This window comes from Sceloporus undulatus, chromosome 3 (assembly GCF_019175285.1).
Source record: "Sceloporus undulatus isolate JIND9_A2432 ecotype Alabama chromosome 3, SceUnd_v1.1, whole genome shotgun sequence".
Classification (NCBI taxonomy): domain Eukaryota; kingdom Metazoa; phylum Chordata; class Lepidosauria; order Squamata; family Phrynosomatidae; genus Sceloporus; species Sceloporus undulatus.
In genome coordinates, this window is record NC_056524.1 from 251,677,398 (window position 1) to 251,704,324 (window position 26,927).

A 26,927-nucleotide genomic window follows, 5' to 3' on the forward strand; every position below is an offset into this window, starting at 1 on the left:
GAATTATACAAGCTACTGAATTTCTTATCACCATGTACAGATACATGGATGGACAGTGGAAAAAATGGATGGAAAGAAAATCAATTCTTTTTGAAATGTGATGCTGGAAAAAAATGATGAAGTTACCCAGACAACTAAAAAGACAAACAAATGGATCCTAAAACTGATCTAAACCTGGAAGCTTCCTGGAAGCCAACATGATAAAGTTGAGGTTATTGTACTTTGGACACATCTTGAGAAAGCATGACTCATTGGAAAGTACAATAATGCTAGGAAAGGTGAAGGGACATATATTGAGAGGAAGACCACATGCTAGATGGATTAAGGAGGTCACAATTATGAATTTGCAGGAACTAAACAGAGCAGTGAAGGATAGGGAGTCCACAGGGTCACCATGAGTCAGGATTGACTCAAAGACAGTTAACAACAACATAAACCAAATTAGGATTTATATCTCTAACAGGGACACAAAAAATCTCAGGAAATGTGAAATGGAAATTTTCAATGAGAATTTCAACACCAGCACAATGCTTTTCCATTCTAGCCCCCTGTCATGCAGGAACACACAATCAAAGCACCCCCAACAGATGGATATCCAGCCTCTTTAAAAGCTTTCAAGGAGAGTCCATCACACTCCAAAGAAACATATTCTACTGTTGAACCACATTTACTGTCAGGAGTTCTTTGTAATGTTGACATGGACTCTAATGTCCTGCAATTTGAATCCATTGCTCCAGAGAACATGACCTGAAGCAATAGATTCAAGCATCCCCACAGCCACTTTGCCTACTCCTGATCTAAGCAGCATACAAATATCAGTTCAGATATTTGTATTGTCCTTGAACAAGTCACAGTAAACATTTTTCCCCTCCTTGATTCAAGCCACCATAAGAATAAAGACTCTTTTAGGGTTTTTGGTTTGTTTGTTTGTTTGTTTAGTTGCTGGTTCCTTGCTGAGAAAATGTATGCCTTTTTGCATGTGTATTTTATGCATTTCTATGAATATAGGGAACAGTAGCATTGTATGGGTTGTTTTTGTCTTTATGCTCAATCAGCCTGCTAAATGTGCTTGCTGTGTGCGTGTACACACACAGAGACAAACATATTAGTGTATTTACCTTATCTTATTATTTTTAATTGCAGTCTCTAGAAAACCCAGGTTTTTACAAATCCAAATTTTTTTTAAACTGAGAGGAATTTGTCATTTCAGAAAGGGGGGCGTGATACTTGTGCATAGAGTTTTGTGCAAAATACATTTTGCAAAACGTTCAAAAACTTCCATTTAAAAAAATAATTTGGCATCTTGTCCTTGGACTGGAGCCAAAATATTGCAAGGGGCGTAGATGATGCTCAGGATGTCATCTCATTATGCCCAGACTGTCAGTCTTGACTAGAATCTCAGCAATGTTGAGACTGGGAGAATGTGGCCCTTGATAGAAAATAAGGTTGCTCACTTCTGAGCTGTTGCTTGAAAAGACAAGGACTGACACCTGTTCAATTTTAATACTGCTATAAGCTATAATCTCATATATTTTGATATTCACATTTATGATTGTGGTGTGATTGCCCCAATCACAAAATGCCCACTAAAACCTAAGTTAAAAGTGAAGGAGTTCTGCCATGCTAGCAAATGGGATGCTGTAGGATGTGAATCACACTTCAGTGAAGAGTTTTGGCTTGAAGGCACGAGGGGCTAGACATGTCATCTTTCAGCATTCCATTCACCATACCACAGAACTCTTCAGTTGGTACAACTATCTGGCTTTTAAGGTGGACATGTGAGGACTGAATCAGGAGATGGATCATATTGTTGCCATTGTAATGACATCTCTCATGAAGGATCTAAGCTCCAGCCCCATTAAGAAAGAATAAGGTGTGTATGTTTCATTGGGCTATTGGAGACAAGGCTGCATCTGCACTTTAGAAATAATCCAGTTTGACTCCGCTTTAACTCTCATGAAATTAAAGAGGTATCAACCTGATTTATTTCTGCAGTGCAGATGCAGGCCAGGGAAAGGTGGAGTAGTATCCTGGATCAGCTTGCTAGTTATTTAAGATATTCTGAGGATGCTCCTGAATTGTCATCTCTAGATATCTCATTTTGAAATAATGTTACACTATATAGTGTTGGGGGCTTATGTAACTGAAAGACAGGTTATTAATGAATTTGAATAGATAATGGAGGAAAAATCTAATCTATCATATTTTGCTATATGATGTGGGGAGGCAAACTTCATCACTTTATGTTCCCTATGTTAAACTGGGAACATTTCAACTTCAATAAATTGAAACATGGGTTCTGTGAACTTCAGTATTCCCCCTACAAACCTGGGGTTATTTTTTTCCTGCATAAAACTGCAAACATTTAAAGAGATTTCTACAAGAAGGGAGAAAGATCACCAGCATTTGGAAACCCCACAATGCTCTAAAGTGACATAGAAGAAACCTTGCAGGAAAGCTGTCAGATTCTTCAAGATTGAGTTACTACTACTGAAAAGTCTATTCAAGTGAAAAAGAAAGAACCTACTTAGACTGCCAATATATTTCACAACATGATTTTTAGTGATCTGTCAAGGGATTTTGCTGGAGTCAATATTGGTAGTATGAGAAATGTCAACACTGCAGAACTACAAAGCAGTGTGACTTGCATGGGTAGTTGTAGAAAAAAGTGACAACCTCTCTGGTCTTCAAAAATGGAGGTGATAGCTTGAAGTTTTAAAGATTTCATTCGTACCAAAGGATCAGCAAAACATATGGCTCTAACTCCTTTTCTTCCTGCATTTAAGTCAGGAGTCTGGAAAAAAGCCAGAAAAAGACAAGGACTTTGTACAGGCAGAACATTTTTATAAAAGGTTATAAAAGAAACAGTGACCTTCAGCTGCAAAAGGCAGAGTTACCAGTGGGTAACAAAGTGCTTAGATTGTAGACTTATGCCACCACTTCTTAAATGAGGACAATCTAATGGTACCAGATGGATTTCATCAGTGCAGTAAATGTGGCTTTTTGATTTGGAAATAAGACCTTCTTGCAAAGGAGCAAGATGTTTCAAATTATAAGTGCTGTGCTTTTCAGAGATAAATGAGAGAAAATAATGTAAGCCTCCAAACTGAAAATATTAACTAGAGATAAGAATCTGAACTAGATTCTTTTGAAAAACAGACATGGCAGAGGTTAAGAAATAGTTTTGAACTGACAAATTGTACACAAGAAAATACTGTTCATGTGAGTTTGTCATCCTGTAAAATGATAAGCCACATGTGTGTGATAAAAAATATATACAAGTAAAAATAGCTGCTGAAATCCTATATAATCTGTTATATAACATAACTTTATATATACTTAGCTAAATAGCAGAGGTGCTAAGAAAGTCCTCTACTGAATTGTGAAGATGCAAAGCAGGACATTGACCAGAGCACCCAAAGTGCATTGGTGAACATGTGCATCAGTGTACAATGTACATGTGTATGGGATGTGTTTTGGCCACTTTTCTGCCTCTGCTATTGTCATGCCCTACTTCCAGAACATGGACTCTGAAAAAGTGGACCTGCTGGGACCTGCTGCTGAACCAGAACAAAAGGAGCTTCCAGAGTCACATATCTCAGTGACAGACCAGATGAAGTACCACCTGGGAGAGCCTTCTGCCCATTCAGATGCAAAACACAACTCACTCCCACCTACCTTCACTGAGTAGAGACACCTAAGGAAGGGACTGATGAGGTCTCAGAAGATTTATAGGAAGCAGCAATTAGTTAAGCAGCAGCTGCATGGAACTGCTGATCTATAAATTCCCAACTCTGCCTTCCATGGGTTGTTGGAGATTATGGGACTTATGTGGCTTCCTATTGTGTTTCTGAACTCTGGTTGACCTAGATTGTGTTTGTTGACTCTGGGTGTTGTATACCTGACTTGGACAAAGCTGAACTCTGTTCGGAATTTAATGCTTGTATTTAGTAAAAGTAAAGTAAGTGCTGAACTGTAAGCTACTCTGTTACTGTGCTTGTTCATTAGCTTCTGGTTATCAGTTGTGTAGCAATCAGCCTTTGGCTGGTTGCCTAGGCTGTGTTTGGAACAGCTATCTAGTTACATTACAGTAATCCTCTACTGGATACAGATATTTTGCAATTGTACAATTCTAATTCCCACAGGTGGAAGTTTCCTATGAAGGTGTAAGGTCTTAACAGGATTCTGGAAATCTTCTGCAACTTTTATTAAATATTTATTATCAGCCAAACTCCTGTTGGACAGTTATGAATAGTTACCTATTCATAGCTGCTACATATTCATGATCCCTGGATAGCTCCTAATTTGGAGACTATATAAGTAACATGAAAGTCCTGCAAACCTCTAAACATATACATATCATATTAAGTCCAATGAGACTGACCCCATTAAGTTGAATAGGATATGCCTCCTTAACTGAGGTTTTTAAGAGCAGACATGATCAAATAAAATATAGTCTTTCTATGCTATTCCTGGTTTTATTTGTATGTCTGGATTCCATCAAGTAATACTTCCTTTGAATGTTTCAGGCACAATCCCCCCCCCCCCCCCGATAAGGTTTATTTCATGTGTTAGTGGAACAGCAAAGTCATCCTTGTTCAGTTAAGATTTCAGATTGTCAGCCTGTAAATGATTAAATGAACCTAAGTAATTTATGTGCCTAAAAGGCTACCCTGCTTCATGCTCTGTGTGCCTATTATGCATGTTCCTGAAGGATATGTCACATATTTCTGAAGGAAGGATTGACAGCACGAGTCACTCAGGAGACAAATGGTGGCTCTCTAAATCTAAATGTGTTGGATGGCACACAATTTTTCTTAAAAGAGTCTAAACATATTTTAAAGCAATAGACAAGGTGATGTGCTTGGTGAACATGGAGCCTAATCAAGAACAGAAGACTAAATATACTGAAAGTGGCCACTGATGTGGCACGCATGTAGAAGGGAAAAGGAGTCTGGAGTAAATGCATGAGGAGTGAACAAGAAATGTAAGTGCATATTGTTTCCTGTTCTTCTGTCTTTCATCTGAAAGGTGGCTTTTTCATTTCCCTTTCATTCAGCATATATTGTAAACTAAACTTGCTTCAAAAGCTTTTACATATCTTGCATGCAGGATGTAGGAAACGTCTGTTTTGAACAAGTTAATAAAACAAAATAATGTTAATCATGTAAAGATATAAATCAGGCCAATCCAATATAATGGTATTCTCTAAAGCTTGAAAGACTTGGTAGTGCCCTGGACTAATATTATAATAATAATAATAATAATAATAATAATAATAATAAAAAATTTTATTTATATTTCCTACCTCTCCCTGGATCGAGGTGGGATTACATCAATCAAAATGATACGATACATATATAAAAGTAATACAAAGAAATATAAACAACAGATTATTAATATTACTATTAATTCCATAAAATAGCTAGATCAGTGCCTGTATGTCTAAAAACATACAGTCATACTCGGAAGTGGAGTCTTTTATCTCAGAAATCCTATACAGTAAAAGGTCGGGTGGGTAGGCTCACTGGAAGAGATCTGTCATAAGTATCTTCTTAAAGGCATCTAAGGTGGTAATAAGACGGATCGCCTCCAGTAAGCTATTCCACAATTTGCGGGCCATGGTGGTAAGCGATCTATGGGAAGTCAGACAAACTTTGATGTTTCCGCCAGCAGTGCTCTAGTCATTGCGCAGCCCACTTCATTTGACAAAGATCTTTAATATACCACGGTTTTTTATTAGAAGCGGGCTGGAAAGGACACTCGGGAGCGATATGTCATTTTGACACGTAGACTTGATTGGGACAAGATGGGAAGAGAATGCTGTTTCAACTATATTTCAATAAGAATTTACCAAATACAAACAGCATACGTCAACATGTGAACCAGAATGTGTATTCCAAATCCTGGACATAATCTGTTAGGGACAATTCTTTACTTTTTAATGTAATATTTATTTATTTTTCCTTAATGGGAAAAACAATGTCAGCAATTTAATATAGGATGCTTATGTATTATGAAATAATATTGTTGAGATTTAATATAATTGTTCATTCATTTTACCGAAGAAGCTATAAATTGGGCAGTCCTCTTCTCATTTAAAATGTTTATTTGATATGCTAATTCCTGTTTTCTATGTAACCTCTCACCTCCCCCCCCCCCAAAAAAAATCATATCTATCTTGCACAAAACACATATGTGGATGACTGGAAACAATGTTTTGCTTTGTTTAATGTTCCACAATTTTCTGACCAGTTTTCAGGGAAATTTCAACAATTCTCAGTCCTGTGAGGTTTCCACAGACTTTCTGGGCAAGCTGCATAGCTTTCATTGAAAAGATGCATAGTTTCCCATCACTGGTGGGGATATTCCTGAGTGTTCAGAATCTGTGGGGCAAAAACCTGTTTTATTGTTTTCACCATCTGTTGGGACCATTAGGTCTGTCTTTTCATTGACCAAGATCAGTGCCCCATGGGAAAAGGGAAAGAGGGAGGAATTAGACATAGAGATGTGATGCAGGCAGCTTGAAGACTGAGAAATGCCAGGGGGAAAAAAGAGGTACTGGGGATCATATTGCAAACATGCTTTTGATAATGGAGCACATCAAGTAATTTCAAAAGCACACCAACCTAATGATTATGGCAAAGCCTTTGACTGTATAGATCATGAAAAGCTATGGAAATCATTTAAAGAAATGATTATTCTATGATGTTTCATTGTCCTGATACTCAGGACAACAAGCTGCTATGAGGACAGAATATGGAGAAGTGGCATGGTTTCCAATTGGCAAGGGGTTCAGGCAAGAGTCAATTTTATAACCCTACAAATAACATACGTACAGCAGGATTAGACTGAGAGGAAGGAAGCAGTAAAATTTAAGGAACATAAACACTTTAAGATATGTAGATGACACCATACTACTAGCAGAAAAAAACAAAGACCTGGAATGATTACTGAAAAAAGCAAAAGAAGAAAGTGCAAAGAAAGGTTTACAGTTGGCAAAACAGATGACTTACACAACTTTAAAGTAGATGATGAAGACGAATGAAATAGTTCAAGATTTTTTATACTTTAGTTCAGTCATTAATCAGAATGGAGACAGCTGTCAAGAAATCAGAAGACGACTAGGACTGGGAAGGGCAGCTAGGAAGGGACTAGGCAATATTCTTGAATAATAAAGATAGGATTGTCCATGCCATCATATTTCCCATTTCTATGGATGATTGTAAAATCTGAACAGAGAAGAAAGTGGTTAGGGAGAGAATCAACACGACTGAGTTGTGGTGCTGGAGAAGTGGTGTGCAGATATCATGGGCTGCAAAAAAGTCAAACAAATGGGTTCTAGAGTAAATCAAGGCTGAACTTTTCCAAGCTGTGGTGACTAAACTGAGGCTGTTGTACTTTGGACATATCATGAGAACATATGACTCTCTAGAAAAGACACAAATATTTGAAAGGTAGAAGACAGCAGGAAAAGGGGAAGACAAATTTCAGATGGATAAACTCAATCAAAGAAAAAGGTTTAAACACAGACTAGCAGGGCATGTTTCAGGAAAATCGTCCTTACTGTGATGGTTGACTATTCGATAACATCTACCTAGCATACTATGAGTACTCTCTTTCTCTAGCCAGCTTGGAAGCAACCCTTAGAAGCTGCAAAATATGATAAAGTCAGCTAGGACAGTCACGTTATTTGTAAGATTTGTTTAATTACAGATCAACAAGTTATCTGACCAGGTGTGCATCAACTCATTATGTGGTTTCACCACTGAGAACACACACATAGCTGTGCCAGACCAGAGTGAGGAATTTACAGTTGTTGTTTTTTTTATTAAAAAAACCCTAAATAATCAACAACAACAACAAAGGAAAAACAAAAACAATAAACACAACAAAAACACATTACATTGAACATAAAAATATTAAGACCTACAACACATTCATACAATCTTTTCATTCTTCTTATATTCTATAACATAATATTTTTACATGCCTGACTTCCATGTTAGCGATACTTAGTGTTTTATCAATGTTATCAAACTGTTCTTAAATACAGAAAAAGATTTCATTAATCCCATTTTATGTCCATGGATTATTGTGCTCAGCAGCTATAACAACAAAAAAAGTTTTTGTTTTTATTTTTAAAATAAGTTGTTCTGTTTTTAATGAAGAGACGTTTGGATAAACTCATAGATATTCAGATCATTGACACCTTCTGGTTGAGATGGCTACATAGCAGCTTCAGAACCAAAGGCATACACTTCTCAACACAACCACATGCTAGGGAATGTGGTCATACAAAAGCAATGTATTGGTTTCTGTGTGAATTTAATGTTGGATTAGATGGACCTTTAGTCTGTTCAGAATTTCTCTTGTTATATATTAAAACAGACTCCCACCCCCACCCCCTGCTTTCTAAGCCTTCTGTCATATATTCCCTCCTGTCTTATCCTATGTGTACCATGTGGTAATACGTTCGTATAGTGTAGGATTGAAAAGAACAGAAGAGTTAAAGGAAACAAGGTCCCACATGTTGTTGACGGTCCACAAACTTCTTATCTTAAAAGACCCAACCCATTTCGGCATTGCTACAAATTGGCCTTCTTCAAGAGCTAATTATAAAATAAATAAAATTACATTTATTATAGTTGTGGTATTGGGGCAACACATAAATCATCTCTTAAAACATATTTTCTTAAAAATCAAATAGCATTTATTATCCATATTATCACATACATACCTATTATCTGAGATTTCTGGAGTTGCAGTCTCAACAAAGTGGACACTGAGTATTACAAGGAAGGCACTAGGACCACCAATGAATTCATATTTATGGATTTTTGAAGTAATAACATCAAAGCGAACCAATGAGAAAATACGTGGTGCAATCTGTCCATAAGGTCACTCAGTTCTGTTCTATCTAGCTGATGCAATACTGAATTTTTTAAGCCATATTTCCAAAATTTTGTATACGACATTGTATTTCCAACTCTTAATTCAAACCACCTGGTACTAAAGTTTTGAGTTTCAAAATCCACTTTGTCTCTTACTACTTTAAACAATTCTCATTTTTAATATATACCACCTCTATTACCCAAAAGCTTATGTCAGTTGCTGCATGTTTCATTTGTTCAAAGTGATTAACTAAAGATGCCCCTATTCTTTTATTTCTCAAATTGGACAAATGTTCTGACATTCTTTGTTTGATAATCTCAAAGTTCTTCCCACATGCATTTTCTTGTGTGAATTTAATGTTATTCCCACGTGCATTTTCTTTCTTATAGTCTATGATTGCAAGTACTAAAATGGGACAACTTACACAATTTCTGGTCTACAGTTTTGTTATATCCTTTAATTTTGAATATGTATTTACAGAATACATAATGGCCACATGGGTAATGTCCTGTGGGCATATTTACCCCAAACTTTGTGCTATTGGGTTTTTTATTGGAAAGCCTAAAGTCTGTCTTCACCACCATGTCTTTAATATATCTTGATCTTTTGTATCAAACCATTGGTTTTTCTTTGCATCCTGAAATATTTTCAATCAAATGCCAATGTTGTATATTATTTGTGACATGATTAAATATCAATGCACAATATATGTGATTACTGTGGTGTCTATCCTGTTTATTCAAAAGTTCTGAGTGAGACCTACATGCTGCTTTATGATATCCATTATCTATAACATGTTGTGGATAACCTCTGTCCCTTAACTGTTTATTTGATAGATCTGATTCCATTGTGAATTGTTCCTTCTTTCAACAGTTCCATTTCACCTATAGAAACTGTCCATATGGGAGTTTATTTTTCATAAGTCTGGGATGGCAGCTATCAAATTTCAAATAAGTATTTACATGTGTAGGTTTCCTGTACATTGATGTGATACGATAATAACCTTCTTTTTTAACTTTTGAATCCTCTAGGGAGCACAAAAAGGAGCTGGAAAAACCAGCTCCTTTTTGTGCCCTCTAAAGGGCATCATAGCCATGGCGGCACAGCTTCCTGATGCTCTTTTGGTGCTGCATCATTTAGATGCAGCACCAGGGCCATGCCATGATGCCGTATGCAGCATCATGATGTGATGGGGATGGAGTCATGGCATCCAGTGTGTGCACACTGTGCCATGGCTCCACTTACAGGCCAGCACAAAGTGCTGGTCTGTAGAACCCTGGAGTCACAGGAAGTTGAAAAGACTATTAAAGAATATTCACAAAATGGTTGAAAAACATGTCTTCTGAATGTTGAGAAACCTTAATGAGAAGAATCATGGATTGATCAGAATTTTGGCAGTTTGGGACCTTCCTGTGCAGAAAATTCTGCAATTAGGGATTTATTCTGCACACAGTTTGCATGTGGCTAATTTGCTTTTTAAAAAGCCACAGTTTTTCTGTTTTAGAGACAGCATTTTCAGCACAGGAAAAAAAATCTGTGTAGAAATATCAGTTTCTTTCCGTAAAATTCCATTTCCTGAACAGAAACTGCAGTTTTTGTGCAAAACTAACACAATTAAATTTTGTGCACAATAAATCTGTAATTGTGAACAGGCTTAAAAACGGTGTGGTTTTTGAAGACATTCTCACATTAGGAAGAAAACAGTTAAAATTACCCATTGCTTCCTTCAAGAAGAAACTTTATGAAGAATTACAGCTGTAGTACATTGTGCAGTGTTGCTCGAAATAGGGTGGCTAAATCACTCTATTAACAATCCATGTCAACTGCATTTGTATCACAAATTAATGTAAATCTCTTCTCTTCCATTTTTATTTGAATCCTTTAAAGAAACACAAAACATAATTAAATTTTATTAATATGACCTAAAATGCACACATGCAGATATACCCCACCCAAATATACATATTTTCTTACAAACCATTCTTTTTGCATTGTAAAATACACACACACACACACACACACACACACATATATATGCACATATGTACATTTGTATATATTCTAGAGGTACAAATTGGACCACAAGATTTGGATGAATATACAACCCAAAAGATAACTAAATTCAAAACCTTATGCTAGATCTATTCCTCTAAATGTCAGGGTAGGACAAATGAAATGCACCAGCATGCCAGTTTACTTTCAATACCCAGTGAATATATGAACAAGACTCTAGTTAAGTCAGATTTGAGATTGGTAGTACACAGGTCAGAGTAAACAATATAGGGACTAAAAAGAGGAGGGGAGAGAGAATTGTCTTAACTGTTTTCAGATTTGAAGACCCAATATAAATTCTTTCTAAACACTGGATTTGTTTAGAAAATAGTATCTCTCAAATGAAACTTTTTTTAAAGGTATGTCATGGTGCTTGAACTCCAAATAATGCAAGAGAGATATGTAACACTGAACATTTTTTTTTTTACATTCATGTGAATTTCCACTGCTATGTTCCTGGACTGTATTTTTACGAGGCACTATGGAAGGCAGTATGGGAGAGAAATAGCTTCAAGGGCCCCATAATAAGTGGTTTGAGTTTGCTTGTGGGTCATATAGCTTGTGTCACCTGTCATTAATGTCACATTGCTATTTTCCTCTGAGGCATCTGTCTTCTGGTGAAATTTTCACATTGTAAGAACATGAGCAAGAAAATTTAGAGAAACAGATGAACATATGCCCATCCACAACAATATTACTCAAGATGTTGTTACTGTGAAGATTAGCCATGATGGCTTTGACACATGTATTTTGTTGGTGTCACCCAAACCACCTGGTCTAATATGCCTAATATGTATTTTATTATGTACAGGCAAGAATCTCTTGGCAGCTAAGAGCAATGCAGTCCCAATGGTATTGGACTAGCTCCCTACTTGTATTGTAATGTAAGCTCACGGGCTACATGGCTTCTTCTGTAAAGAAATCAAAGGGCTGCTTTCATGGGAAAAAGAATTTGGATAGGTGCAAATATTCTCCTAACTTCAGAGAATCCTTTTTTGGAGAAAAAGGTGCCAGAAAAAACATTTGAGGGACTGGGAGTCTCCCAGGGCTCCTTGGAGCCATCAACTTTGGAGGTTCATGCAATCTATGGAATAAGTAAAGTCAAAGGCTTTCATGGCCGGCATCCATAGTTTTTTGTGGGTTTTTCGGTCTATGTGGCCATGGCTACCAGTCCTGAAGAATAGCAAAATAAGGACTCAGCAAATGCAATGGGAAATCATTCAGAGTCAGGGGCTTTCCCAGCAGATAATTGATCACCGATTAGCAGACATTAATCCTCGCTTGCATTAGCCTCCCAGGCTGAGGCCAGTCATCAACACAAAACAATACACATGCAAATCACTCCTGCATTCCCAGGCTGACACAATATATATATAAACCCAATTTTTCCAGGCAAAGCATTCTCTGAAGATGCCAGCCACAGATGCTGGCAAAACGTCAGAAAGAAACTCTGCTAGAACATGGCCACATAGCCTGAAAAAACCCACAAAAAACTATGGAATAAGTCCCTCCCTATACTAGACAAAACATCACATTTCTAAATATCAGTTTGTTCAAAATTTGGACACCTTCCTAGAGGCGTGTTGAACTCTTCTTTCATTTATTTTATGTTTTGCCATCTTGTGAAACACTTAAGACCTTTTGTTTTCTTTTTCTCTCTTTCCTTCTCCCTTCTCTCTCTTACATGCAGAGTACAAATTGAAACATAGATGGCAGACTGAACAGCAGAATAGTTTCAAATCACATGGTGTGGAGGAAGCTGAACAGAACTGATATTGTAAAGCTGCAGTTTTCTGTCCCCAAGACCTTCTGGAAATCACACTAGCCTCTCTGTGTGAGTCCAAATGGAAACCATACAGTATGTAAATTCCTGTGATATTTCAGGGAAGAGTTAGGTATAATTATTGATTCCATTTATATGTCAAGTTTTCTTCACTATAGCCTCAATGTCATCATAGCTAGGGTTCCCAAACAGTCTCCCATACAATTACTAAATAATTGTAGATCTGCGTACCTTTAATACGGTTCCTATATAAGGTGCCTTCAAATGACATTTTGTTGTTACATTGATACTGTGCACTGGAACCCATTTTGTTTACCTATGTTTGGGAGTTTTTTCATCATATTGAAATGGATTGAATATATCCTGTAGCCTTTTGAGTAGATATGCTATGCAAAGGGTCACTTCAAGTAACATTTACTAATCTCCAGTGAAGCAAAAATGTCAATATTTCCTTGATGAGTTTTGATTTAGGGAGGGAAAATATGAATTACCAAATCAAGAATAGGCCCACATTCTTAGCCTAAAAAAACAACATCTGAGCATACACAGCAGAAACAAATAAATCATGGGATATGGCCTTTGCAAAGGTCAGAAAACAACAAGCCAATCTAAAATAATTGTTATTGGCACATAGCATTGTAGAAAACAAACATGCAGGGAAGAAAGAACTTAGAACAATGACTGGATGGCAGATTAAAATTAGGAGGTAGATAAACTATAAAAATGCATAAGGTCATGATAGCAAACCATATGGTAAAAATTATCCCTCAGACAGAGCAAATGTATGAAAGAAATCTAGCCTAAGATATTTTTTCACCTAATGTAGATGGCTCCTTCCACAAACCTCGGTAGTAAAATTTGGAAGTTATTGGAGCAGTGCATAAATCAAAGGGCTTTGATTTGGGCTAGAAGATTATAGCTCATCCCATTGCAAGGAATGGTGAACTAACAAGAAATTGTTCCCAGAACCAACATGCTAAAGCATAGTCACAGAATTTGGCAGAATCCAAGTGAGGGAGGAAGAGCATCCAACCTCCAAGACTGGCATGAAAAGACAGGAAGACGTTTATGCTTCACCTTAAAAGAGAAGGTTCTCTGATTATATCTCAAAAGTCATATGTGAAGCCAGTAGATTATGGCAATTACCACCTGATTACCAACATAGTCATTGTATAAAAGGTGTTCAAAGTGGTGTTGGAAGAATTTTGAATGCTCTTGGGACATTGCTATCTAAGTTTCATGCCTAGTATTGTGATGGAATTGTCCCTCACCATGCTACCAAACGTGCTCTTTTTCTGAATTTTGAATATAGATGATATCCCACATGGCCCCAGATAGACTCTGGTCTACTGTCAGCCATAATCCCCAAGGCTAGGGGACATGCACACACCACACTCAAGGTGAGGTCAGCTTCAGCAAACAATGCCTTCCAGACAGTCTGGAAGTCGCTAATGAGACTATAATTCTATCCAAATAACCAGGAAAATGAGCAATGTTTACCCACCTTGATCAATTTACCCCCTTCCTCAGACTGTTGTCAGACCAGCTCAAGTCTCTCAACACAATAGGGCACCTCTGATGAGGTGGCACCCAAGCAATTACACACCCTTTGCCAAAGGCTAAGTTTTTGCCCTTTAGAAACTCCCCAAAAGGATCCTTCAGAGGGCGAGTCCAGATTGCAAGGGGAATCTATGTCCCTCTGACCACTGGTCCAGTCCCAGCCCAGTCATTTCACTCCATGTCTGAGTTTCATCTCTATCTCACATTATTTGGACTTTGGAAGAAACCTTGTCTTTGGTAAAGTATCACCCTAGTGCTGCCTCTTTCTATCCCATGCTAACCTCTAATTTCCATGAGTTTTGTATGAATGTTTGTATGCTAGTGACTTGTGCGTGTCTTTTCCCCTTTTAATAAAATAGGACTTTAATTAGAAGAAGTCTGTCTCTGCTCCATTTCTTAGAAATTCTCCAGTCTTCTCCATATACATATCGGGAGGCGACCCTGCAGGGCTGTTTAGCTGGCCCATCTTGCAATACTGAGCTAATAATAAATTCCCCTAATCAGACTCTTGGCTACAGCCACCTTGAAGGACAGGGACAGTGAAGTATAACTTTACTATTTCTTGATCCACAAATCCTACAGCCTCACTGGGTCTGCAGCCAGCCTTTTCACCAGTGCAGCTTCACCGAGGTAAGCTCCAGGCTGCCACGGGTGTTCAGCTTCTTCCTCATCCTCTCCTAGTGAGGATATTTAAAGAAAAGGGAAGTCTTCCAAAATTCTATGGTTGGTATTAGATGCAGAGAAAAGGGGGAGGGGGGATCTTCATCTTTCCACTTTAGTACCAGATGAAATACATCATCTCCCAGAAGAGGACAAGAAACCATAGTTCAGTGACAGAGTGCAGGCTTTTCATAGTGAGGTTCAGACATCTAGCTGAAAAGATAGTAGATCCTTTACTAGTCAAAGGAGATAACACACTATTGTGACCAAATGGAATTTTTACATATGGTTACTTAGAGTAGTAATTGCCCATTGAATTACATATTCCTAAGTCCACCAAAACCCATCTTGAAATGGGCATTGCGAAGACATATAGATGTTTTGAGCATGTATAGCCTGCTGCATTCTGTATTAAAAGTACCATCCTTGGTCAGAGGAATTGTCGTAAAGAAATTAGTATCACTGATATTAGCATACCTATGTAGTTCATTAGGTACAAATACTGAAGAAATTGCATTCATGAGTGGTTAAAACAGATTCACTAAAGCTTTATTTAGAAGCAGATGGGAAGACTAAACTGAATCTGGTTTAAGTAGGTTTTGCTCAGTGGGTGCACAGCTAATCAAGAATGCTGAGATCTATGAATAAGCATTTACAGTGACTTAAACAGGATCCTCTGCAGACCATACAGGGCTAAAATGTGAATTTGTATTCAAAGGAGTATTAGCAGGCAACATTTTGGTGCATTTTCACAGTGGGGCGGGGAATGAGAAGAGATTGTTACACCTCACATGCAATATTTCATCTCATTTTTTTTAACATTAGTGACTTCCTTCCTTCCACTTTAAAATAGTTTCTCTCTCTCTCTCTTTTTTCCTCTCCACTGTTTGTTGCACTGTAATATTAAACATGATTTTCAGAAAGTGCATAACATGAGGTTTTTTTTGTTTTTTTTTTTAAACTATTCTTTGATTTATAATAAAATGATTCATGGAGACTCTGCCAAAGGCATGAAGTTGTGATTTCTAAATGGAAAAATTTCACCACAGATGATCAATACATGAAGGACACATAACATGGTCCTTTACAATCTGTTGGGACAATATTTCCAATTAATGTCTCAATGAATTTTTTACCTCTCAAAGCACTTCATTTACAAATCTTTCTCTTGCACCAGTCATATACATTTCACTACATGTATTTTTCAAGCGTCATAGCAAAAATACCCTGCTGGGAAATACTTCTGTTTGTTTGTTTGTTTGTTTATTAAATGTTTATCTCTCTATATATGTGTATGTCTATAAGAAAAACTACCCTGCACTTTCCAATCAAAAAATAGCATACTCAATCAATAATAAGACATACAGTGCACCCTTTGGGATCTGTTCTGGACACCCCCCCCACACACACACACACACTGTAAAAGAAAAAATGCGTAAGCTCGAGCTGCATTGGAAGTAATAGGGCTCATGCTTGCCATGCTGTGCCACATGCGTGCCAAGTTTGCATGCCCTATTACATCTGCCTGGGTGTGCAAGGCTTTTTTCAGTGCTGCTTTCAGTGTATGCTGGAAGTCTCATATGATGCACCTGCGTATGACGTGGGCTCACTGTACTTTAAATATATTAAGTAAAATATGGACTTAAGCACAAATCAGTTTAAGCACAATATTCTGAATCCAACAGGGACATATAATAACATTTTCTTCCTTTGCCTCTTTAGCCCTAAAAGCTGAAGTATTTAGCTTTCTTTGTTTTAGAGTTCTGATGCCACAACAATCTACAAATCCTAGGATTCCATAGGAGGGAGCCATGACAGTTAAATTGGTGTTAAACTGCATTAACTTTGCAGTGTGGCAGCAGCCCTAGAATTGATCTTATTAGTTCCTTTCTCTGAGATATAGCCTACAGCACCTGGTAGTGTGGTCTCCCACCAAACTACTAACCAGAGCTGAACCTGCCTATCTTCCAAAATTGGATGGGATCTGCAGCCTTTAGAGTATTTAGGCTGCTGAAGTTCTACCTGAATAAAAATGCTTTTCCCAAGGCTAGGGCAGAGTAGCACTAACATGCAGTATCATCTGTGTATATTCAACCATATATTGGCTTGTTGCGTTTTTATTTACTTTTTAAATTGATATTCTGCCTTTCTTTTTCTCAAAACCCAAAGTGGCTTAACCACTGAAAAACAAGATACAGCTATACACACACACTGTGTGACCCTGTGAAAGCATGTGATTTACATGTTAATCTCTGTTGTTAATCTCTGTTGTTGAATGAAAGGCCTCTGGGTAGTACATATAAAACATTATAGAAAAGATAAAAACACAGTCCCTTTAAAAAATCCCTTTATAGGCCTGCATTATGGACCAAAAGCCTTTGACTACTGGTGGAAAGAGAAGAGAGAAGGGGACAAACAAGTCTCCCATGACAGATAATTCCACAAATTGGAAGCAACTGCTGAGAGGTTTTTCTTCCATGTCCTCTGTAAACATACATATGATGGTGGTGGGACTAAGGGTGTATCTACATGGTAGAAATAATGCAGTTTGATACCACTCTAACTACCACGGCTCCATCCTACAGAATCTTTGGTTTTGTAGTTTTGTGAGGCTGCTCCTTAACGGCATACCTGGCTGGGAGAGCTTGAGCCCACGTCACACTGCTGTCGTCCCCCAGCCAGGTTCCATGATACAGACTAGGTCAGCAGGTTCATCAGTAAGTAGATTGTATAGTTTTTAAGCATCGATTTCTTCTTCCTTTATGACAATATTTCACCCTGCTACTGCCATACCTCCCGTATCCCTACACAACTCTAATAGCCACTCCAGATTCATTGTTCAAACTCTCCACCCTTGCACTCAATCCACAAGATGTTACTTCCCCATTCCCTACTCCCTCCATAAGTCCTCAAGAGATCAAGATGATGACAAACAATAGTCCGAGATGTGGTCTTAGTGCTAAATTAAGCAAGTCATTCTTATTTCTCACCCCTAAACCAGTAGATGGTGTCTACTTAACAATAGAGCAATTAGGGGGAGTAAACATGACAGGTTTCCTCAAGTAGGGACATGAGGAGTTATGGAGTCCTGGATTTCTTTAGGGAGGGGGAAGAAATGTTACAAATAAATGTTCCCGTTTGGGGTGATGAGTGCTGATGGAATATGCGGGGCGCAGGATTTTATAGGCGCCTTCGCCACAGGCCTCTCTCTCGCATCGATGGGAGGGCACTCAGGGGCTCAGATGATTATGAGGCCCTTAAAAGAGTGCTGGTGAATTCAGGCACCTTGCCCTCCAACCTCTGGCGACCCTCTGGTCAGGAGTCTTGGCCCCGGCTATTGTTGGACTTGAGGAGCTGATGGTAAATGGTGGAGATTTTTAAAGTCTCACCCAGCCCTCTGGTCAGTTGTGCTCTCTTGGCAACCAGGCAGGTGGAGAAAGGGAAACAAGGAGTCCTTGACCCTGGCTTGGTTGCTTCTGAGCTATTGACCTTGAGGGTAGGGTTGGCATAATTGTCCACTAAAACCCAGGACAAAATGTAGGACAAAATCTAGACCAAATTGTAGGACAACTGCAGGACAAAACTCAGCCCAAAATGTAGGACATTTAAGGCCCTCCATTTTTCTTAAATGTCCTACATTTTGGGCTGAGTTTTGTCCTGCAGTTGTCCTACAGTTTGGTCTAGATTTTGTCCTACATTTTGTTCTGGGTTTTAGTAGACAATTATGCAACCCTACTTGAGGAGCTGATATTAAATTATTTACTATTTTGGGATTGATTCTTTTCAAAAGAACCAGCAAGGAACTAGTGTCAGGAAAGAGCGGGGTTTTTTTTGTGTTTGGCCTCATTTCATCATGATTGGAGCTGATTGCAGTAGAACTGAAACCGGTTTCAAGTGAGAATGAGGCACATATAACCTGATCAGCAGTTCACTTTAAGTTGCTTTAAATCATAGTGTGAATGAGCCCCTAAAGTGTAGGTGTATCCTAAGATAAAGACTTCCCCCAAAGATCTTAAAATTGAGGCAGGGTCATACAGGGAACTGCAATACTTCAAAGAGTTTAGAGCCTAGCTGAATAGGTCTTTAAAGGTCAAATCAAACAATTTGAATTCTGCTCAGAAATGGGCCTGTTGTCAATGAAGTATTGCTGTGGCTTTGCCACAATTCCAACACAAGATTCTGGAGAGCAACATTTACATTTTGAAAACACAGAACTTTATCTTTATTTGTTATCTTTGGCCTGGTACAGACTACCAGAAAGTGGCGATTTGGGGGTGATTTTAGGGCTCAAGATTGCGGAGCAGCTGGATGCTCCCGAGCCCTACTGCACACTGGCAGTGCCATCATGGTGCATCCACATGGGGGCCACCATGATGACGCAAGTGCGGTGCAGTGTCCGCATGTTGTGGCACCACACTTGTGTCATCAATACATGCCAATGCGCCAATGCTGTTTCAGGGAGTCCTTGTATCTCTTCTTTGGGGCACCCCTTTTACGCTGACCCGTGGTGAGTTCACCATAGAATACTATTTTTGGGAGGCGATGGTCCTTCATCCTAGAAACGTGTCCTGCCCAGCGCAGCTGCGTCCTCAATAGCATGGCCTCAATGCTGGTGATACCTGCTTGCTCAAGGACAGCAACATTCGTCACATAGTCAGTCCAGTGTATAATTAGAATTGTGTGTAAACAGCGCTGATGAAAGCGTTCAAGGAGTCATAGGTGTTGGCGACAGGTGACCCATGTTTCAGACCTGTAGAGGAGAATAGACAGTACAATGGCTCTATACACACTGATTTTTGTGCTTCGCCTCAAGAGCACTACACTCTTAATGTATTGCTATTTCACTTTAATTGCTCTGGCTGCATTCTGTTGCATTATGGGATTTGCAGTTTAGGGAGGGGGCATTTAGAATATTCAACCAGAGAGCTCTTAGGCCTCGCTGAACTACAAAGCCCAGAATGCAACAGGAGGCAGCTTGAACAGTAAAAGTGGACTAGCAACACTTTAAGAGTGTAATGAGATCATCACCCAGGAAATAACATGACCAGACAAAAGCAAATTGGTTGAATAAGAACCACATTATTGACTTATAACCTATGAAAGTAAGTTGAACAAAGTTGAATAAGGAAATGAATAAAGGGGGGAACAACCTGATGCAGGCCTACCTGCCATCAGGTGTCTACCTGTGACCAGCCTTGGACAATCTGCAGCCAATTATTTACTGTAAGGCAAACTCAGCGCACCCTCTGGTCCAAATCCCAGGACTCTATAAGGGAGAGTGAACCCCCAGGTCAGGACCAAAGAAAGCACATGAGGGCTTGGATTTTTATCTCCTCTGACTCTGTCCCCTTCACATGCAACAGTGCGACATCACAAACATTCTGGCATCTGTTCAAGGAGGCCATCAAACAGCACTCTCCCGCACAGTGTCTGCTGGCACAGAGGTCTAGGCACATAGAATCATCAATTAATTGTTCTTAGACTGTTGCCACACTGCAGCCTTAATGCAGTTTGAAACCATTTTAACTGCCATGGTTCCATCCTATGGAATCCTGGGATTTGTAGTTTTGTAAGGCACCAATATTCTCTGGCAGAGAAGACTAAAGACCTTGTAAAACTGCACATTCATAGATTCCATAACACTGAGCCATGGTGTCAAACTTCAATAATCTGCAGTATAAATGCAGCTTCATTCTGGACAATAATGCTGCCTTCTCAAAAGGCTCTTGGTGGCAGGGTTTTACTTACCCCCCAAACTCAAACAGTTGTTTATCTACAGAGCAACACACAACATGGATAGAGAAAAGAGTACAAGAACCTGCTACAAATCCATATGACACTTGTCCACATACCTACTCAGGAAATATCATCACAGGACCTAACCACTTCACCCATAATATTAGAGATACTTTCACTTGCTCATCTTCTAATGTGATATATGCCATCCTCTCTCAACAATGCCCTTCAGGTCTTTAGGCAAACCTGCCAGTTTCTTTGCCAGTGGATAAATGGACATAAATCAGACATTAGGAATGGCAATAAACAGATGAGTTGCAAAACATTGCAGTCTTCCTGGACATTTCATCTTCAACCTCAGAACAGCAGTCCTTGAACAAAAAACTTAAAAGAGAAATTAGAAGGAGAAACATCAGAATTGGGATACATCTACAACTCTAGTCCACCAACAATGGATCAAAGAGAAATAATGGGGGCTTGACAGACCACCTCAAAAGATTGGGATGGAGCCGCCCATTTTAGCTCCCAAGGGAACCCGCAGCGGCCAAACCAAACTGGGGTTGTTTTTGGGGTGGGCAGGCACCACCATCATTGCACCATTAGCACACTGTCGTGCATCAGTGATGTAAGTGTGGCACCCCAGCGTATAGACATGGCAGTGCACTTGCCTTATCATGGCAGCCCCCGTAGGGATGGGAGGCTGCCATGATGGCAGCATCCGTACAGACTAGGGTTTGGGAGCATGCGGTTGATGTGCGCTCCGGAACCCTGGAATCGGTGCCGGCATGCCGCTTCTCGCCCGTCTGTCTTGGGCCAATGGTTTGCTGGCATAATACACATATTATAACAACTTCCCAGGTCATGAAGATTGTATTGCCCATTTTATCACAACTCCTTAACAGATTAGAAAGCTGGGTGAAAACTAACAAATGAATTTCACCAGGGAGAAATGAAAGGTACTACACCTAGGTCGAAAAATAAAATAAAATACACAGATGTAAGATGGGGAAGACCTGGCTTGACAACAGTACATGTGAAAGGGATCCAGGAATCCTACTAGATGACAAATTAAACATGAGTCAACAGTGTGATGTGGCAATTTTAAAAGCCAATGTCGGTTGCATCAACAGGAGTATAGTGTCTAGATCAAGGGAAATCATACTACCACTTCATTCTGATTTGGCCAGGTCTCTTTGGGATTACTGTGTCCAATTCAAGGAAATACATTTTAAAAAGCAAGACAAGCTAGAATGTGTTCAGAGGAGGGCAACCAATCTGGTGAACAGTCTGAAAATTATGCCCTATGAGGAGCAGCTTAGGGAGCTCACTATGTTTAGCCTGGACAGGAGAATGTTAAGAGTGAGATGATAGCTATGTTTAAATATTTGACAGGATGTCATACTGAGGATGGAGCAAACTTGTTTTCTGCTGCTCCAGAGACTAGAACATGGAACAATGGATCCAAACTACAGGAAAAGTTATTCCTTGGCACCTCACATCAGAAATATAATAGTAATGATATATAAAGAAGCACCCAACAAATGTTGGAAATGAATAGATAAAGTAAGCTCCTTGTATCCTTGTTGGTGGACCTGTAAACAAGCTAAATGTTTCTGGAGGAAAATTCATGGCATAATGCAGAAAATATTGAAAAGAAAATGGGAGATAAGATCAGAACAATAGTTGTTAAATATAGTCAAGAGGATATAGGGAAAGATAATGAAAAGCTGGTTTTATACATGATAACTGTCGCAAGAATAACCTATGCAAGATATTGGAAGAAACCAAAAATACCAACCGTAGAAGAGTGTTTAACTAAAGTGATTGAATGATGGATATGGATAAACTTACTGGATTGATGAAAGAAAGGAAAATACAAGAGATTAAAAAAAGAATGGGAAATACTGGAAAGATATTTGGAACAGTTAAAATCTAAATAGAAAAGATAAAGGGAAAGATAGGAAGGAAAGGGGAAAGGAAATGCAAGTAGAGTAATTATAATTAAGAAGTTAAGCAGATTATTATGAGGAACATTGAAAAGCTAAGAAAGCAAGGTTCCAGAGGGGAAGAAAAGGTAAAACCAGGAGTCATAAAGGATAGAGAACAAGGTAGGGAAGAAGTCATTTTAAAGTATGAATGGGAAGAAGGAATGTCATCGGGAGGGTGTGGTTATGACTTGTCTTGCCATGTATGTGTTTATACTTAAGTTGTCATGTTTTGGTTGGAGATTGTCTATGTTTTTCCTTTTGTTTTTCTTTTTGTTTTGTTTTGTATTTTGGTTTTTCAACTAAAGAAACATGAAATAAAAATATTTATTTTAAAAAAAGAGATTCCACCTCAACATCAAGAAGAACCTCCTAATAGTAAGAGTTCTCCAAAGAGTGGTGGAGTCTTATCCTTTGGAGGTTTTTAAACAGAAGCTGGATGGCATCTGTTGAGATTGCTTTGATTGTGTATTTCTGCATGGCAGAGGGCTGGATTTGATGGTCCTTGTGATCTCTTCCAACTCTATGATTCTATATTTCTATTATCCTTTATAGTTCCCAGCCAACTTCATACGGCATTCCAAGATCTCCCTCCACCACTCATACTGTATGGCTATCCATTTCTCTAGGCTTCAGGCAATATCTTTACTCCCACGTTTGTCGCACAAAGACCATTGTTAAAAATGAACTTGTCACTAAATTAGTATACCCACAAGTTTTGCATTTCTATTACAGGTACTATCAAAACACACATTTTCTTATTCATGGGGATAAATGTCTGTTCATAAGCTCTTCACTTCATGCATCTGATGAAACAGGCTCAGTCTATGAAAACCTTATGCTATATACATCTTTCTCTTAGTTATTCTCAAAGATGCTGCAATATCTCTTCCTATACTGATCCAGACAATGTCTTTAAAATTGGTTTTATACATGATAACTGTATAAAACCAGCTGCATAGCAAATAGTGGGTGATGATCGGTGTTGCAGTCCAAAGACATCTGAATAACCACTGATACCCCACCATATCTGGATATAATAGATTGCATTTGGGAAATAAAAAATAATTCATAACCCCGGAAGTACCTGGAAGTATACTGACCTTCTCTAATTTCACCTATAAACATGGAATTTATATAACGCCTAAAGCTAACTCACCTGGTCAGGCCTGTTGACTTTTTTGCCCTTTGGCCAGGCTTCAGATATTAAATTCATTTACACCTAAATTTGATAGCTCTGCAGTTTATCTATAATGAAAATAAAGAATTGATTGAACAGAAATGAGATGCAATGAGCAACAAAGAATAATGTTAACTGTGTTATAATCTGTTTATAATCTAGAAAACACTAGTTTGCTTTAAAAACACATTGACTCATAGTTAGGCTTTTCTGTGAATGTGTTAATATGTCTCGCATTCATGCTTACACAGCAGGAGAGTCTGACCTGCTACACTAGCTCTAAGGAACTCATGCATAATGCATGAAACAATTTGCAAAACATGGTCCAGATGCCAGATAGCGATACACAAAACTATCTCCTTTCAGAGATGTGAAGAGGAGGGATGGAGTAATAACTCCAAGCGTATGAGTTTCCCTATCTGCAATTTTGCAAGTCCAAAGGAAAACATTTTATTTCCAAATACGTTCTTCTCTGATTCATAGATTCTGTCTTTCTGGATAAAACCACACAGTATATGTTATTCATGTGCTACATACAAACAATCAATGCCATGTCAAATATTTTCCAATAAAACTCAGATTCAATGAAATGGGTCTTCAGAAATGTCAGCCCCCCTGCAGGCTGTATGGACTTAGTGAATCAATAGACTTTTCTACACAAGCAGAGGCATTGTGAGGAAGAAATATCTGGTCTTCATGCATTGCAAATGTCAGGAGTGGTATAGTGTGAACCCAGTCACCTTGAAATCTAGATGCTGCTATCACTGTGAGATGGCCACTTGGATTATTTGAATGTAAAACTATAAGGGTCTGTTTCTGCTAGAGGTGTAACTCTTCACTATTTTTTTCTTCAAAGGAAGCTACAATTAATTTTAACACTTTTCTTCTCACTGCAAAAAAGTTTTTAAAACTATGCAGCATTCAAAGACTAATTGCAGTTCACGACATATTCTGTACAAAATTTTCACATGGTGATTTTGTGTAGAAAATAGTATTTTCTGAGACAGACACAGCATTTTTTACATTGCACAGAAAATGCTGATGTTTTCTACACAAAACAATCACATGTGAATTTTGCATAAAACTAGTCCCAAACTGTGGAGATTCTTATCACTCCGGGATTCTCTTTCACAGGGCTTCTCAACATTTGAGAAACATATTTTGGACTAATTTAATAATAATAATAATAATAATAATAATAATAATAATAATAATAATAATCCCATTGCTAATTCCTGCCAAGCTATATGGATCTTCATCCATCCCCCCTTCTCTTTTGGAAAAGTGGCAAGGAGACATTGGAAACCAGGTAAGTTGCATATACAGTCATCCTGGAAAAAATATGTTTACTTCTGAACCCTCTTAGTATCAAACACTCTAATTCCAAATATGTTCAACTCATAGGATAGTGGTGTCATATGAAAAAGAATTTCTAAAGACTTTATAGAGAAAGAAAATGGATATTTCCTATCATTCACATAATAAATACAACCATCCAGCTTCAATTGTCATTTACAAATGGGATGGGCAACCAATTTGTTCACCTCTCATTTTAATGCAAATTAAGGAAATCTGAAATTCTTAAATGTATAGATTAACAAGAACACAGTGGTATAGTGATGGTCACATTTTTTTTCAAATGCTGTGATATAGCATGCAAATTGTAAAGTGCACAAAATTAATAATGTACAAAAATACAGATGTTAGGAGAAAGTGTGTATCAAAAATGCATTATATTATGGAAAGTAATTATGGTATAGTGGTTTGAGTGTTGGACTATAACTCTGGAGATCAGGATTTGATTCCCTGCTCAGCTGTCTGGGAATGCTGCCAGCACAGCACACACACACTCACTGATAAGAGCGGCTCAGCAAAGAAACAAGACTGAGCAGCCAGCAGACAGTTTATAAACACCAGCCCTGTCCTCTATTCGAATAGGATGAGCCACCAGCCAGTCCAGATTCAGGATTCCAGAAGTCACAAATACCAGTTCAGTCCGAGGTCGAGGATGTCAGAAGGTTTGGTTGCAGAGTCTGTTCCAAAGTTGTAGGTTCAAGAGCAGTCGAAGGTCTAGAGAGCCAAGAGTCCAGGAAACCAGAGCCAGCAGCATTCACTAAATGGAAAGCACAATAACCTCTGACAAAAAGAGTCAGCGTTTCACATCTGTCTTAAATCACAGAGCCGCTCCCTTATCTCAGCTGTTGAGTGATTAATGTATGCTTCTCAGCTATCTTTCTCGACCTTTGCAGGCCCTCCCTTTCTGCCATCCTTTGGCTGAAGTTGGGAACTTCAATGTCTGTCTCTTGCTCCACATCTCCCAGGTCTGGCATCTCTGCTGAAACAAGGCTAGGCTGCTGATCCAGAGTGTCCCCTGAAAAAGACTCAACAGCCCCAGGATCTGGTAGGACCGAACTAGGAGCTGGCAAGGCAGGGTTGGGGTCTAGCACTCTCCCAGGTTCCTCCTCATCGTCCTCCGAGTCCTTCTTGTTGCTGGTCATGATATTAGCCATGGAAACCCTCTGGGTGACCTTGGGCAAGTCACACACACTCAGCCCCAGAAAACCCCTTGTTATTAGTGAAAAATGACTTGAAGGCAAACAACAACAACATATTTTAAAATATGTGCATTAGAAAAAAATTAGGGAAATGTACACTAATATTTTCATTGACTTTTTTTGAAAGACGTGGAAGCTGATGCAGAAATGGGATGGAAAAACAATATTGTAGAAATGAGAACCTGAGAGGAATTATAACTGACAAATTCATCCATTCCTATTGAGATGTAACATTTACTAATATCACTAGAAATATGTGAATCCTTTGAATCCTTTTACCTTTCTTAAATTCTTTATAGCTTATTCCTAAAGCCAACTTATGAATGCACGAAGACAAAAGACTGTGAAAATTCTCTAACACAGAATTGAAATTCTTAAATCCATTCCGTGTAGGACATGCAGAAAAAGATGTTGATTTTAAAAAAAAATCCAAGGAAAAGATTAAACTTACAAAAATCTGACATTTTAAACCTTAGAAAAGTTGGCTTTGGGATTGTGAGAGTTGTTAAGGAACTTGTCTA

At 38.5% G+C, this 26,927-nt stretch overlaps 1 long non-coding RNA gene across 2 annotated transcripts in view; it reads left to right on the plus strand.

Moving 5' to 3' along the window:
* The first annotated feature begins 4,710 nt into the window (after positions 1-4,710).
* LOC121927325 overlaps positions 4,711-26,927 on the plus strand; it is a 182,859-nt gene continuing 160,642 nt past the window's right edge. For both annotated transcript variants that reach the window (XR_006103179.1, XR_006103180.1), the window contains exon 1: positions 4,711-4,987. This is a non-coding gene — a long non-coding RNA (uncharacterized LOC121927325). The remainder of the gene's footprint in view (positions 4,988-26,927) is intronic.